Below are 16,036 nucleotides of genomic sequence, written 5' to 3'. Positions count from 1 at the left end.
AATTTGGACCAGATCTAGAACTTGTCATGGAATATTTCTGGGAGGGAGTGAGACTTGGGTTCAAATCCTACCTCTTGACCCTTACTAGCTGTGTGACCATGGGTAAGTCGCAATTTCTCTGAGCCTTTCCTCATCTGTAGAATGAGTATAATGATATCTGCATTAGTACCTTATAGTGTTCTTCTGAGCCTCAAATGAGAAGATACTGTATGTGAATCACTTTGCAAACCTGAAGACTCGATATAAATGTCTGCTACTGATATCATTGGGTTTGTTTAGACTCACTTACAATGATTAACCTGTGTACCATAATCAAACTTCATTAATGCAAGAGTCTACCCAGTCAAGCCTGTGGTTACACAGCAAGCTTCTATGGTCCCTCGGTCATGGAAAAATCCATATAGTTTAAGTGTATTAAGCCTGGTCCTCCTTAGTTGTAGGCTCAAAACATGGCCAAGGGAAAGTGTCAAGTCTTTGAATAGGCTAGACATTACTCAGCTAACTCCCTCCACCCCCTCCAAAAAAACGAACAACACACACAACAAAACAAAAAACAAAAGGGTTTTTGAGAGAAGAGAATGCTCCAGTTCCATGGAAACATGAATCTGAATGGAATACTACCTCCATTTCCCCATATCTATTGAATCCTGCCCCCACACTTCCTAGGCATTCCTGTTTTTTTACCATTGAATTGGAGCTTTCAATGGGATAGCAACCCTTGACTAATGGACATATCTCATTACAACGTGCACATTTTCTTCTACTGCCCACAGAAGCATTATACCACAAGAACTCTGTTCACTCATCCAGACAAAGCATGGCCCCATACAAAAACTCTGATTCCAATCCAGGAGTTTCTAACACTTGGTTCCATCTATCTAGTAGTCAGTCAGTAAACTTTTACTAAGTATCTACTACACCTCAGGCACTGTGCTAAATTCTGAGGATACAAAATGAGGCAAAACAAACAAACAAATAAACAAACAAAAACCCACTGCTGCCCTTTAAATCATAATCTAATAATTTAGGACAAGCAGAGGCTTCTCAGAATGATTTTTAGCATACATACCTTAAGGGCATCCCAGACCCCAGAGTGAGATAAGAAAATAGTCTATAACAATGATAAAGAGTAGAATGGAAGCTCCTTGAGGACAGGAACTATTTACATTTTTTTCTCTATATCTCCAGCTGTTAGTATAGTTCCTTCCATACAGCAAGTATGTGTGTGTGTGTGTATATATATATATATACATACACACACACACACACACACACACACACACATATATATATAAACTTGAATCTGGGATTTATAGAGAATATTTGGGTTTAAAGTCCTAGTTCTCTTACTTGCCACTGTGACCTTAGGAAAGTTAATTCACCACACTGCCTCAGTTTCCTCATTTGCAAAATGAAGAGGTAAGACTAGGTATATAGCATAGTTGGCTAGTGTATTAAAATCAAAGCCTCAATTTACCCTCCAGGAAATTGTTAGATCAGGCATAGATTCCTGCCCTAATCATGCAGTTCTTGTCTCTAAGATCTATCCAGTAGGATTAAGTACCTCACTAGGCTCCCACCAGATTTCCCAAGAACACTGGCTCTAAAAGAGATAACCCTCAAACCCGAACTTTGTAGTGTAAGAGTTGATAGTCTATTGCTTAGGATGGGAAAATGGAGGTATTTTATGCCCTGCTTCTAAAAAAAAAAAAAAGGGACTGTGTCTGCAGCAGTATGTAGAAGTATGACTAAACAAATTTTCATTTCATTTATTAAAGTACCAGTAGTTCTGGTTTCAAGGCAAGATGAACAATAATAAATACTGAACAAATAAAGAAGGCCTATTGAGTATCACAGTGGCTGTAATAGCAAGCAAAAAGCCCTGCTAAGATTTCAGGGATTCTTCCATTTTAATTTTGTTTTGACTTTGCCATAGCTTTTGGGAGGATAATGTCATTTTGAGCTAAAATGTCTCATGTCTATTTTTCTTCCAACCTCTCCTCCCCCCATTCACCTCAGTCATTCGATTTTTTTTTTCTGGGAATCTGAAATAAAATCCATGTAGGGCTTTTCAAGAGCTAAGAATTAGGAAAGACACTTTTTAGTGTCACTTTTTAGACAAAGTCTTTATCTCCACCAATGAGGAGAGTCACATTCCAATGGACTGTGGCTACATTCAGAACATCTTAAATAGCTAAATACTTATATTCAATTTGTGTCCCCTGATTATTTTTTTTATTTGGGTTTGAAATAAAATAATTTTAGGGAGAAAAAAAGTCTGTGGCTGTGTAATACATGGTACTCCCTCATTTTTGCACCTTTTTGCCATACTCCAAATCCAAGCACACAATAATGTATTGCTTTACAAATTGTTAGAAGACAAGTTCTTTAGCCTTAAAAAATGGGATCATTATGAATCTGATGAAAAAATGAATAGTGGCTAGGAGAAATTTTCAGGCTAGAGTAATTTCCTCCGTCAAAAAACTAAACCAAACCAAACCAAAACAACCAATGAAAAAAATGGCTTGCCTCCTCTACAAGTCCTATGTTGATGTTTTTTTTTAATATTAATATTTGCTGTTTATTCTCATTCACTTTCTTCTTAAATGGATAATAGAATCATAGATTTAGAGCTAGAAGTGACCTTAGAAGCCAACAAGTTCAATTATGGTCAATGTATATCTTGTTCTTCTGGTTCTGGTTTTTTCACTTTGCATTTTAAAAAAATAATAAACATTTTTGTTTAAAGTTTTGAATTCTAAATTTTATCCCTCTGATCACCCCCAAGGTGGTAAGCAATCAGATATAGGTTATACATGTGAAATTATGTAAAGTCCTATGGTTTTTGCCTGTAACTAGCAGAGCTAAAGATGTTGAAGCCCCCAACTGGGATAGTACTGGGGCACATAATAACCATATAATCTCTAGATTCTATGAAATGTCCACTGTTCCCAGTATTCTTTCTACACATTTGGAGGGGAAACAGATTAAATATTACCCAGTCACCTCCATTCTTGCTAGGTAAAGCTCGTGGGAATGATTTATAAGGACCAGAGGAATGATGGGAATTGAAAGTTTTTTTTTTTTTTTTCATTTTCCTTTAAGGAGTAGATTAAATTCAAGGAGTGGCAGCTAAGGCAGAGAAAAAGCAGTTAACAAGACAAACAATGCCTGTGGGCTTCTTTGGCTGCCTGGCTGGTGATATCTCTTAATCACAAAGACCCATAAGAGAAAGGGGTTTTGGGAAGGACATAACTCTAAGAGTGAATTGCACTGGCTACATCTGCCTCTTGGCCAGTTGTGTTCACTAAACTTATGCATGGCCTTTGCCATGTGTATCACTCAATCCACATTTATTCTTTACATGTGTTCTATCTACTACCAGTGTTTTTTTCGAGCTAGAGAAGCATATAGCACGTGTGCAGTACATGTGTGTGTGCATGCCACTTACCAAATATACCATTTAATCGAGTAGCTTTTATTTTGCAATGGACTGCCCTCTAACTCGGCCTACTAAAAGGTACACAGCAGTAGATGCTCATGATCTGGGACACAGATGCTGATCCAAAGTGTACCTCGAACTTGGGGTAGTTTGGTGGGGCAAGAATTGTAATGTTTGGGGGCTACACATGCAAACTCCGTTTTCAGGGACAGTAATTTATTTAACCATTGCCTGACATATCATGCAAAATTCCCCATTATGAGCAGTTCCTTTTCCTCCGAGTCAATGTATAATAATCTTGATGGGAAACATATTAGGGCCCCAACCAGAAGCATAGGTCCCTCTCCTCCTTACATTCAATATACATATGCTTCCTAACACAGAGGGGAATGGTGGGCTGAATAAATACCAAATTGAAAATAAAAAGATTATATGAAAGCTAAATTAAACTAAGGAATGGCTAAGGAACATGGTAGCTATGTATACACAAACACATTTACATAAAGACATGCACAAACACATATGCTATACATAGAAACACACATACAGATATGCAATATACAGAAGCACACACATTTCTGTACATATACACATGCATACACACAAAGCTAGACATACACACAGAGTGCTGGACCTGGAAGCAGGAAGCGATATCTCAAATGCTGCCCCATAACCTTTCAAGCTGTATGACTCTTGGTAAGACATTTACCCTGTTTTAGTCTTAATTTTCTCATGAGAAAAATAGGGATAATAATAGTATCTACCACACAGCTTTATTGTTGTTGTTGTTTATGCATCAAAGGAGATATGCATAAAGAACTCTGCAAGCCTTAGATCACTACATAAATACTGGCTATTGCTATATATGTATTTATGTATGTGCGTGACAACATCACTCACAATTTCTTGATCTAGAATGAAAAGATGCAGTATAAAACTCCAATGACAATACTCAATGCCCATTTTAGATTCAGAATGAATTTCCCATGAGGCTCTCTGTCTATCCTCCAGTAGATGCTGTTCCCCAATGCACAATTTTCATGCTAATGTGATTATTTTTCTTTCTGTGCATTTCCTTTTTGTATATTTTCCATGCATAGAATATAAAGGAAAGAGCTGCCAGTGTTTAGAGAATGAGAATCAGAATTACTCTTGTGATTTGATCATACTAAATTCTTTACATTTTGGTCAAAAAATTCAGCAATGCTTATGTTATACTGACTCGTGTAAATCTAAGCCAATACCATCTGTTGAGTCAATCTTATGTAAAGAGTACTTTACTATTCACTAGGGGTGATCTAGGAGTTGGAAGACAATGTCTCTACCTTTGAGGAATCAGCAAGCTAAGTTAAGGAAACATACATATGACATGACTGAAGAATAATTTGAAAGCAACATGCTATCAAGGCCCAAATTCCATAAAGGTATTCCTTAATGTATTGGATAGGTGGATGATTGATAAGGTAGCTGTGAAATGAATTTCTTTAACATGAAATCTTATATTCCTTTTGAATTCCATTACAGAATTGTAGATATGTTTCTCTGGGAAAAATTCTGCCTCTAGGCCAGAGTAATGTCACATTTAAGACTTTATAAAATTCTTTAAATCACATATTTATAAGAAAATAATTTTTGGATAAAATATTAATGATCATCTTACAATTGATGCATTATTTATATCTTGGCTGCTCCTATAAAGGATTTTAGGTGGCATATTAATGCCACTACTCAAAAAGTGGCAAAATATCAATTTAAAAATATATAAGATTTTATTAATGTTTAAGAAAATTATTTAAAGATTCAAAGGAAAAATAACAACAATTTAACCAAACAAGTCAGCACAAAGTTCTCACAAATCCCCTCTATAGTGTGAAGTAACAATTTTCTTCATCAGGCACATTTTTGGTAAGGGGAGTACAAAAATAAACATCTAACTATTCAATTACATTTTCCCATTGACTTCCACCATGAAGTGGGAGGAACTCCCACTAGGAAGGAACTCTGCATGTAATAAAAGTCACCCTGAAGAAGCCCGGCATCCCTTTCAGGAGCATCTGCCTTCTTAATGGATATTCTACAATCCTGTTTATATATAATTATTCCGTATAGTCCATGAAAAGAAATAGGCAAATATAAAGTCAATTCACATTTCAAAACACATGCATTTTGGAATATGCCACACAACAACCTCCAACTTCATTGGGCATTCTCCCTGATTCCTGGGGACATTAATATTTAAACAGTCTTGCCAGGTTATTCCACCAGGTACATAACAGACTGTGCATCTGCATATTCCAAATGGAGATGCTTTTCCAGACAGCTTGGAAATTGTGAAGCAACCCCAATAGTAAAGGGGAGGGGAGCACATTTCCTGAAGCACATACCTGAGGTGTGCAAATCAAATCAGTTCCATCATTTATAAATTGGAATCATAAACTTCTGCATTTTGAAATCTAATAGGAGTTTCATATACAATCAACTGATAGTGAAATCACCTTCGAAGTTAGAGAATGTGTTTGAATTTTGTCTTTGTCTCTTATTACCTATGTAACTTTGGGGAGGTCACTTTATCAGTCCGGACTTCACTTTCTTCTTCTGTAACTAAAATGACTCTAAGATCCTTTTCATCTCTATAAAGTTGGTCCTATTCCTTAAAGGCAAATAGGAAATGAGTTAAGTCTGTGTGTGGGGAGAGATGGAAGGAGGATGCAGAGGCACAAGGAGGCAGGTGGTAAGAATGTTGGGCAAGGCTCCAAAGAGCATGCTGGTGAGAAATCAACTCACTATGGAAAGGATCAGTAATAAAGAAGTCAGAAGGTAGATATTGGACCCAGAGTGGATGAGGAAAGCTTGGCCAGGAAGAGTTGCGCAAGCTATCTCAATTCAGGCATCCTTATACCACCTATGATGCTCCAACTCAGTCCTGCCCAAAAGAGGAAGAGGGGTAAGAGTGGTAGGAGCAATGCTGTCAGATTTTAAGACCTAAATAGTAATATAAATTTTTATTTCTGTTGAGTTTTTTTTTGAACCAGACCTATGAATTAAGTGATGTGGGAAATTCCTTCTATCAGCGCAGATCCACATTTGCCCCGCACCTTATAGTCTGAGAATCTGGGACACTGAGAGGTAGTGAATTCCCTAGGAACATGTAGCCAATGTGCTCTAGACACAAGTGTTCCTGATTGAGAAGCTAGATCTCTATGCACTAGGCAACACTCTAACTAGTTAAATACCTGCTACACATCCATGTTGTGTGAATGTAGCATTGCTGTTACCATATTTACACATGCTTCTCCATGTTGGTAGAATGCTGCTAATACCTGGTTAGTATTGTTTTGTTTAAAACAAAGAAACAAGCAGCTTCTAAAATTGTAAATGAGAACATTAGCATCTTCACGTATCTCAAATATCAATAATACAAACAAAACTTATTTCAGATGAAAGAATAAATGAATGAATGAAAAAGAATTGATTAAATATTTGCTATGTACCAATCACCATGCTAAGAGTTGGGATACCAAAAAGGAAGCAATAGGGTCCAAGTGCTGAAAGGGCTTACTTTTCTAACAGGGAGGAGTGCCTGGGAAGGGTTATCCTGGTTTGGAAAACTGTGGGGATAGGGTGTCATTAGTGAAAATAGGAGAGGACTGGGTAGGGAGGGCATGTGCTGGAGTAGGAACCTGGAAGGGAAGCATGGCTGGGACTGGGTCTAGATGTAGTGAGCAACTAAAAATAGTTGGTGTCCAGGGAGAGACTCTTCAGGGGTGTAGGTGTATGTCATCAAGGACATTATTTCTGGTTTGGGTAGAAAGGCAGCTGGCAAGACATTGGCTGAGGATCAAAGGGCAAACAGCCTTGAGGTACTGGGGATGTAGGTGATCAGGATGAGGATCAAATGGAATTACAAAGATACCCCTGACCCTACAGCCCAAACATTCTATTAAATCCTGGATCATTGTCTTAGAAAGAATCTTTGAAGGGAGAAAGGTTCTTTGCCAGTATTTATCAGTTAAACAAGTGCCTGCATTTGTGCTCAAGACCTCAGAGAGGTAGGGAGATAAACCTATAAAGGAAAATGAGTTAACATTGGAGGAAGATCAGAATAGGGATCTTAGAGATCACTTTGTCCAACCTTCTTATTTTAGAGATGAGCAAAGTGAGGCTTGGGGCACTTAAGTAACTTGCCCAATGTTACATGAGTAGCAAGTGGAAGAACCAGGATTTGAACCCAAGTCTTTTGGCCTGAACATTCAATGTCGGTTCCACTATAACACATGGCTTCTTTTTATTGTGGAGCAATGAGGGTGAAGTGACTTGCCCAAGGTCACACAGCTTGTAAGTGTCAAGTGTCTGAGGCTGGATTTGAACTGAGTTCCTCCTGAATCCAGGGCTGGTGCTTTATCCACTGCACCACCTAGCTGCCCCCAACACATGGCTTCTTAAGGGCAAGTTAATTTGTTGAAACATTTATAGCAGCTTTTTTTGTGGTGGCTAAGAACTGGAAATCAAAGGAATGCCCATCAATTAGGGAATGGCAAAACAAGCTGTAGTATATAATTGTGATGGAATATCATTGTGCTTTGAGAAATGACAAACCAGGCGATTTCAGAAAGGCCTGGAAATACTTATATAAACTGATGTGTAGTCAAGTGAGCAGAAACAGGAGACCATTGTGCACAATGACAGCAACATTGTTCAATGAAGAGCTATGATTATTCTCAGCAATACAATGATCCAAGACAATTCCAAAGGACTAATGATGAAGCATACTATTACCCCCCTCAAAAAGAACTGATATTGATTGAACATAGACTGAAGCATGCTGTTTTTGACTTTCTTCTTTTCATTTTTTTCTTTTATTTGAGTCTTCTCATACAAAATGACTAATATGGTAATGTTTTACATAATGGCACATGTATAATCTATATCTGATTGCTTACTACCTCGGAGAGGGGGAAGGGAGGGAGAGAAGGAGGGATAGGATTTGGAACTCAAAACTTTAAATTCAAATGTTTATTATTATTATTAAAAATAAAACAAAATTTAAAAGTTGATTTGTTGGGTACAATAAACCTCCTTTTAAGTAAGGAGCACAGCTAATGACCAACCATCATTTTGGGTCATGCACACCAATTACTGGTTGAAATGCTGCATTTAAATTGTTTTTAATGTAAGAGGAGGGAAACATGAGAAAAATAGCTGCTCTGGATAATAATATGACGTGGGACAAAGAGCCTCAAGTCTAAAATCTATGTGCATCTAACTTGGCTGCCCAAATGGGCAGCCATAGCATCCTGAAAGGGTACATTGAAGCCCTTGCTTCCTGCTGGAGCCAGTAGGAACCATACCGCAAGGATAACTCTCTGGAGTTCCAGAGAACAATGGGAAGGGCTACTCCCATTCTCAGGCTAATGAGCTGTGGAGGACCTCCTCCCCTAGTTTTTCCCCAGTACCCTTTAAATATCTATTGTGCCTTAGTAGGGAAGAAACAGTCTTGCCTTTCCTTACTTTCCCCAGATATTGTAAAAAAGAACAACAACAACAACAGAAAACCTCAAGGCATTAGAGAAATGAATCTTAGGTTCAGTGGAGAGCTTCTTCTTCTCCTTCTTCTTCTTTTTTGGATTCTAAAGGCTCCTAGCTCTTATTTTTTTCAATCTTAATAGTATTTTTCCAGTTGTCATCATTCATTTTTATAAGATTTTGAGTTCCACATTTTTCTACCTCCTTTCCCTCTTCCTCCCCAAGTTGGCAAGCAATCTGATATAGGTTATATATGTACAATCACATTAAATATATTTCCACATTGGTCATGTTGTGAAAGAAGAATTAGACCAAAAGGGGAAAACCTCAAGAAAGAAAAAAAAGTGAAAATAGTATGGTTCAATCTGTATTCAGATTCCATCACGAGTTCTTTGAAATTGTCCTGGATCATTGTATTGCTGAGAAGAGCTAAGTTTATCACAGATGATCATTACACAATGTTGCTGTTACTGTGTACAATGATTTCCTGGTTCTCTTCTATTTTTTTTTTTTTTTGCCGGGCAATGAGGGTTAAGTGACTTGCCCAGGGCCACACACCTAGTAAGTGTCAAGTGTTTGAGGTCGGATTTGAACTCAGGCCCTCCTGAATCCAGGGCCAGTGCTTTATCCACTGTGCCATCTAGCTGCCCCCTGGTTCTCTTCTTAAGTGCTTATTCTTAAACAGGTTCAGGCAGCCAGTTGCTGAGTTTCCTTGAACCATGAACACAAATGATTTGAGAATGAAGTCATCATAACTGTGAACATAAGTCTTCACCCTAGCCAAGACTGATTCAATGGTTATGATTGCTGGTGGGAAGAAGGAGGAAAACATTACAATTTGAGAAAATGCTTCCATAATTACTAATATCTATTTGAACTAATGTGTCATTTATGCTTAACACTGAAAGTCATAAAATCATGATTTCCTGTCTCTTCAATTAACAGTAGAGTTTAAGAGCTGTCTCAGGAGTAAACAGGATTCTTTGGGGGAATCAAAAGGCATATGAAAAACATCTTTTAGTATCCTTTAGCAAAGGAGCATTATGATCACTAACTGTTAATAACCTAGAGTTAGAACAATCTCATTGTGGTCTTTTCTGTTTATTCACTATTTCCTCTAAAAATATTTACCGAATACTTATGAACACACCTTGGTGATGTGTGAAGATGAGAGATGAAAAGGTAGGATCTTACAGCAAAGACTGTCCTAGTACTGCCAGCTTGGAATCACAGCTAGGAGTTAAGATGAGCTATGACCTGTGTCTCAGACTCAGTCTGGAACTGTGTACGTGACTGTACTGGTTGAAACAACACTCCTATTCTTAGGAGGCATGCCCCATCAAGAACCCAGGGACATGACGATCATATTTGAGATGCCATATAAATAGCTTACAATCCAACAGAGGAGATAAGACATATTCAGTTGGAGATAAGACATATTCAATCATCTAAAATAAAAGATTTTATGCTATAAGTACAAAATGAATGGTACAAATTGAATGCTATAGCAATTGAGGGATCACTTGTGGCTGGAAAAGCTAGGTTTTGAAAGATGGATAATTTAGTTATTAACCCTTAAATAGGTCGAGGAAAATTAAAGAAAGCTGGAAGAGCATTCCAGGAAAAGAGAATGGCATGAGCAAAGCTGCAGAAGGCTAAACAAACAGTGGGTGCTCAGAAAACACTAAGGGACCCAGCACAGGGTTTGCATAGGGAAGTAGTCAGATGTAAGGTTTTAAAGTCAGTTTGTAGACACTTTTAAACACTAAGCTAATGCTCCTTCACTTCATTCCTTAGGCAATGGAAAAACAAAGAAGATATTTTATTATATTATTGCATGATGAAATCGATGCTTTGGGAAGATTGATTTGATGTCAATATGCAGGATGCATTAGATATTAAGTGGAATCTTGAAGTACAGAGGCCAATTAGGAGACTATTTTAAAAGCCTACATGGAAATTGATAAAGTCCCAACTGGATGGGTGCTTAGGTATCAGTGAGAATGCAAAATAAAGTCATTAAAGTATGCAAATTATTTTACACCATAATCATTCAATCAAGAAACATTTATGAAGCACCTACTCAGTGCCAGGTATTGTACTAGCCATGGGATACAAAAAACAAAAAAGACAAAGTTCCTTTCTTCAGGGAATTTATCTTCTATGTGGAGAGACATAGAAAATGTTAACTATATAGAGAAGAAACTCAGCGGGTCTTTTCTTCCCTGATTGATTCTTTAGGGAAGGCAAACTAGGCCATCTTCTACCTTAATCACTGAATGGATATTGCCTCAGACAAAATGAAACCTGGGAAGGACCTTAGCTTAAAAAGCCAGAGTAGGGGCAGCTAGGTTGTGCAGGGGATAGAGCATCGGCCCTGGAGTCAGGAGGACCTGAGTTCAAAATCGGCCTCAGACACTTGACACTTACTAGCTGTGTGATCTTGGGCAAGTCACTCAACCCCAATTGCCTCAACAAAGAAAAAAAAAAGAAAAATAAAGGCCAGAGTATCCCACTTCATCTGGGGTCATCTCCTGTCATCCTGATCTATGTCTTTCCACTAGACTTCCATGACTCTGGAGGAGAGAGTGAGAGACTGGTAGTTTTGCACAGCTCTGCCTCACTTAAGTCCAATCACCCTTCTGATATCATTGGTTCTCTGAGAACAATGGATGAACAACAATAACAACACCCCAAATAAGTATAAGGTAATTTGTGAGAGAATGCAATAACAGCTGTAGGGTGGGAGGGAAAGAGATTAAGAAACGTGTCACAAAGAAGGTTGCATCTGAGCTGAATTTTTAAGGATATTATGAATTTTAAGATATGAGGGAAGAAGAGCATTTAAGACATAGGAGACAGATTATCTATCAATGCACATTAGCACCTGCCTTGCGACTTGGAGTCTGAGAGTCTGGCACCTCGAGAAGTTCAGTAACTTGCCCCAGGAGCACACAGCCAAGGTGTATGCCCAACACATCTCTTCCTGTAATGGAAATTGGGCTTAAGACGGCAGATAAGATCTCCAAGGTGGAGAAGCTGAAGAGGGAAAAGAAGACAGGAATAAACAGAAATATCAGAGAAAGAGACAATCAAGGGCAGGGAGACAGTTAAGTGCAGAGATATGGAAACTAGGGAAAGAGAGACTGGTAGTATAGTCAAAGCGTACTGAATGACTAAAGAGAATGAAAGAATGAGGAAACTCAGAATTCATCTTGTTCAACCTCCGTCTGAAGCAACTTGTCTCTATAATGGTAGAATGGGGAATGCTTCAGTAAATTCAAAATATCACCTCTTTTTCATTTTATGAGCAAAGGGGAAAAACAATTTAGATTGATCCAGGTTATTTATAACATACAGAGATGCTGAAGAAAATAGAGGAGGTCATGTGAAAGTTAAAGTTTGTCAAAATGTTTTTTGATTTTCTGCTTATGTGAGATTAAAAAACCCACACAACAACATTCATTGAGGGAATCCAATTCACTTAAACAAAATTGCCTCACAATTTATAATAGTAATTAAATAAAATATTATTAATTCTCATAGTACCCTTAGGAGGAAGATAAAGAAGAAATATTTCTACTACAAGCTATGCCTGGAGTACCTGAAGCACACAGCTGGTAAAGCTGGTTTCAAAGTACTGAGGATCAGTTCACTAAGCTGAACTGATCTCTCCATTATGACCTCATAGCTATTTGTACTCCTTTTATGCTTAACTGACCACATTCTATTTTTCTCATTTTTTTTTTTTGGATAGGCTTGTCTTATCACCACTTCTAGATTTTAAATTTCTTAAAGAGAAATTATGTGCTATTTAACATCTTCCCCAGTGCCACGCATGGTCCATTACATATAGAAGGCAGTACATAAATGAGTTTTGAATGAATAAATAAATGAAAACTATGGAATCCGTGTCTTCATCTTTGTCAACAATATTTGTTAAGACTATACTGCTGAGGGGCAGCTAGGTGGTGCAGTGGACAAAGCACTGACCTTGGATTCAGGAGGACCTGAGTTCAAATCTGGCCTTGGACACTTAACACTTAATAGCTGTGTGACCCTGGGCAAGTCACTTAACCCTCATTGCCCTGCCCCCCCCCCCCAAGACTATACTGCTAGAGATCTCTTGGTGGTGGCAAAGAATTGGAAATCAAGGGGATGGCCATTAATTGGAGAATGGCTGACCAAGTTATAGTATATGAATGTAATGGAATACTATTGTGCTATAAGAAATGATGAGCAGGCAGATTTCAGAAAAACCTTGAAATACTTAAGTGGATTGATGCTGAGTGAAGGGAAAAGATCCAGGAGAACATTATACATAGTAACAACAACATTGCATGATGATCAACTGTGATAGACTTAACTCTTCTCAACAATACAGTGATCCAAAATAATTCCAAAGAACTCATGATGGAAAATGTTCTCCACATTCAGAAAAAAGAACTTTGGATTCTGAATGCAGATTGAACCATACTGTTTCTACTTTTGTCTTTGTTTGGGGTTTTTATTTTTTGAACTTTTTCCCTTTTGTTCTGATTCTTCTTTCACAACATAACTAATGCTGAGATATATTTAATGTGATTGTACATATATAACCTATATCAGATTGAGGAGGGGGAGGGAAGGGAGGGAGGGAGAAAAATTTGAAACTAAAAATGTTATGAAAACAAATGTTGGAAATTATCTTTACATGTAACTGGAAATAATAAAAAATACTTTTATGATTAAAAAAACAACAACCTATACTGCTAGGTACTATACTCAGTGACTTCCCAAATCATGGTCCTTTCTGTTTGTGTTTGTCACTTAACATTGACACAATAATAAGGAAAGGATGGTTAAATAGCAACATTAAGGGAAAATGTAACACAAATGGGCCTAAAGAAGGTTTCCTGGATGAAGAAGGCTCTTAATAACTATTTAAACTATGGGAAGACATAGGGGTACTTGGCGAGCTTGTCATATATAAAGTTTGGATTATGTGAAGGTTTAAATGTAGATATAAAGTGAATGAACATTATATGTATTGTTTCAATTCAGTCTACCAGACATGTGTGAAGTGATTGGGATACAAAAACAAACATTAAAAAAGTATCTTCCCTCAAAGAACTTAAATGGGGAAAATGGGTTATAATAAATCAATACGCATTTATTAAGCACCTACATGTGCATGTGTCAGGCAGGACACTATATAGTAGAGATATAAATATAAAAGCTAGATAGTTCATACCTCAAAAGAAATTAAATTCTATAAAAAATAAAGATTAATCAAGGAAGGAACGAATACTAAGTGAAGATGAGAATGTTGCTGGTTTCTAGCTATATTTCAGAGCATCTCTTTTCAAAATGGTACAGGATGTGCCATTTATGATTAGGCTGTCCTAATGCTATGACAACATTATCTTTGTCTATATGCAAAATCCATATACTCAAATCCATGAGTCTCCTAGGTGTCCATGGCCTGACTGAATTCACATGATGGAGCTGTGACAGCAAGAAGCATTTTATTTTCCTCTCTCAAGATCAGCACATATTTGAGGTGAAAGGAAGAAAATAGATTAAATGGCACTGATTGAATGCTACTGGCTTCTAGGGACAAAGTTATTGAATATGATAGCCATGAATAGCATCCAATTTTTCAAAATATCCTTTAATCCAGTCCATTCTTTACCTTCTGTCATCTCAAAGTGTGTCACTACTCAGGTAAGGACCCAGAAGTGTTGCTTATAAAATAAGAATAGAAGCATGGACTATTTGGGCAATTAGACACATTCATACTGATTAATGCAAATTATTATATATACAAAGTGCACACACACACACACACACACACACACACACAAATTATGAGCCAGTAGAATTGATTTGAATGCCACCGGGCAAAAGGATTCCACATGTGAAGCCATGTTTTACCTTACATGGATTGTGCAGTCAGTCCCATTAAAAGAGCAGGTGATTACTTCTCCTTTAGAGATGAATATGCTGAGACAGAGAGAGAGAGAGAGAGAGAGAGAGAGAGAGAGAGAGAGAGAGAGAGAGAGAGAGAAGGGGAGGGAAGAAGAAAGAAAGAGGGAGAGAGAGAAGGAAGAATGAGGAGTTGGGGATGGGGCAGGGAATTAGGAAAGGCCTCATGAAGGAGGTGGCTGTTTGAGGTCTATCAGTTATCTACTTTTCTCCTCTTGTAAACCTAGCTCCTTAAGGACAGGAACTGTGCTTGCTAGTTAGTTTGTTTTCCCCTTAGCATCCAGTACACAGCAAACACAATACATTTTTCTCAAATTGTTTTATTGTAATGCTAAGGATAATCAGTCAGTCAATAGACACCCAAGTGCCTGCTGTGCATTCCCCTCTATGTTGGGCTGCATGAAAGGGAGAATAGAATCTAGCGTGAGGGAGAAGGGTAGTACAGAGAACATAATCCCATGTCCAATTTTGAAGACCAAGAGGAACTTTGAAAACTGGGCATTAGCCTTTGATACACACACACACACACACACACACACACAGAGCTAGGTAAAATATGTCTGTTTTGGATTAGCTGGGAAAGTGACTTTTTTTTTTTTTGGTGAGGCAATTGCGGTTAAGTGACTTGCCCAGGGTCACACAGCTAGTAAGTGTCAAGTGTCTGAGGCCGGATTTGAACTCAGGTCCTCCTGAATCCAGGGCCGGTGCTTTATCCACTGCGCCACCTAGCTGCCCCTAGGGAAAGTGAATTTATAAAGTTATTCAGAGGAAAAAACCTGACTTATGTTTGTGTCCTTAAGGCATTTACCTCTATAGCAGGGAATTTTGGGGGTCTTCATGGGACAATAGGGAAGATTAATAGCATTTTAATTTAAAAGTATATTAGGGCAGCCAGGTTGCACAGTGGATAGAGTACAAGGCTTGGAATCAAGAAGACTCATCTTCATGAATTGAAATCCAGCCTCAGATACTACCTGTGTAACCCTGGCTAAGTCACTTAAGCCTGTTTGCCTCAGTTCCTCATCTATAAAATGAGATGGAGAAGGAAATGGAAAACCACTCCAGTATGTTTGCCAAGAAAACCCCAAATGGCATCATGAAGAA

The 16,036-nt window shown here is 37.9% G+C and overlaps 1 protein-coding gene and 1 long non-coding RNA gene across 2 annotated transcripts in view; one reads left to right on the top strand and one right to left on the bottom strand.

Moving 5' to 3' along the window:
• Positions 1-16,036, bottom strand: part of PDE4D (phosphodiesterase 4D) — a 1,961,234-nt gene that overhangs the window by 1,179,582 nt on the left and 765,616 nt on the right. The gene's annotated exons all lie outside the window — the stretch shown is intronic.
• LOC122742681 overlaps positions 1-16,036 on the top strand; it is a 68,885-nt gene that overhangs the window by 41,133 nt on the left and 11,716 nt on the right. The window lies entirely within an intron of this gene.

Source organism: Dromiciops gliroides, chromosome 1, assembly GCF_019393635.1.
Source record: "Dromiciops gliroides isolate mDroGli1 chromosome 1, mDroGli1.pri, whole genome shotgun sequence".
Taxonomy (NCBI): Eukaryota; Metazoa; Chordata; class Mammalia; order Microbiotheria; family Microbiotheriidae; genus Dromiciops; species Dromiciops gliroides.
Note: the sequence above shows the minus strand (reverse complement) of the source record. Positions and strands in the feature narration are given on the sequence as shown.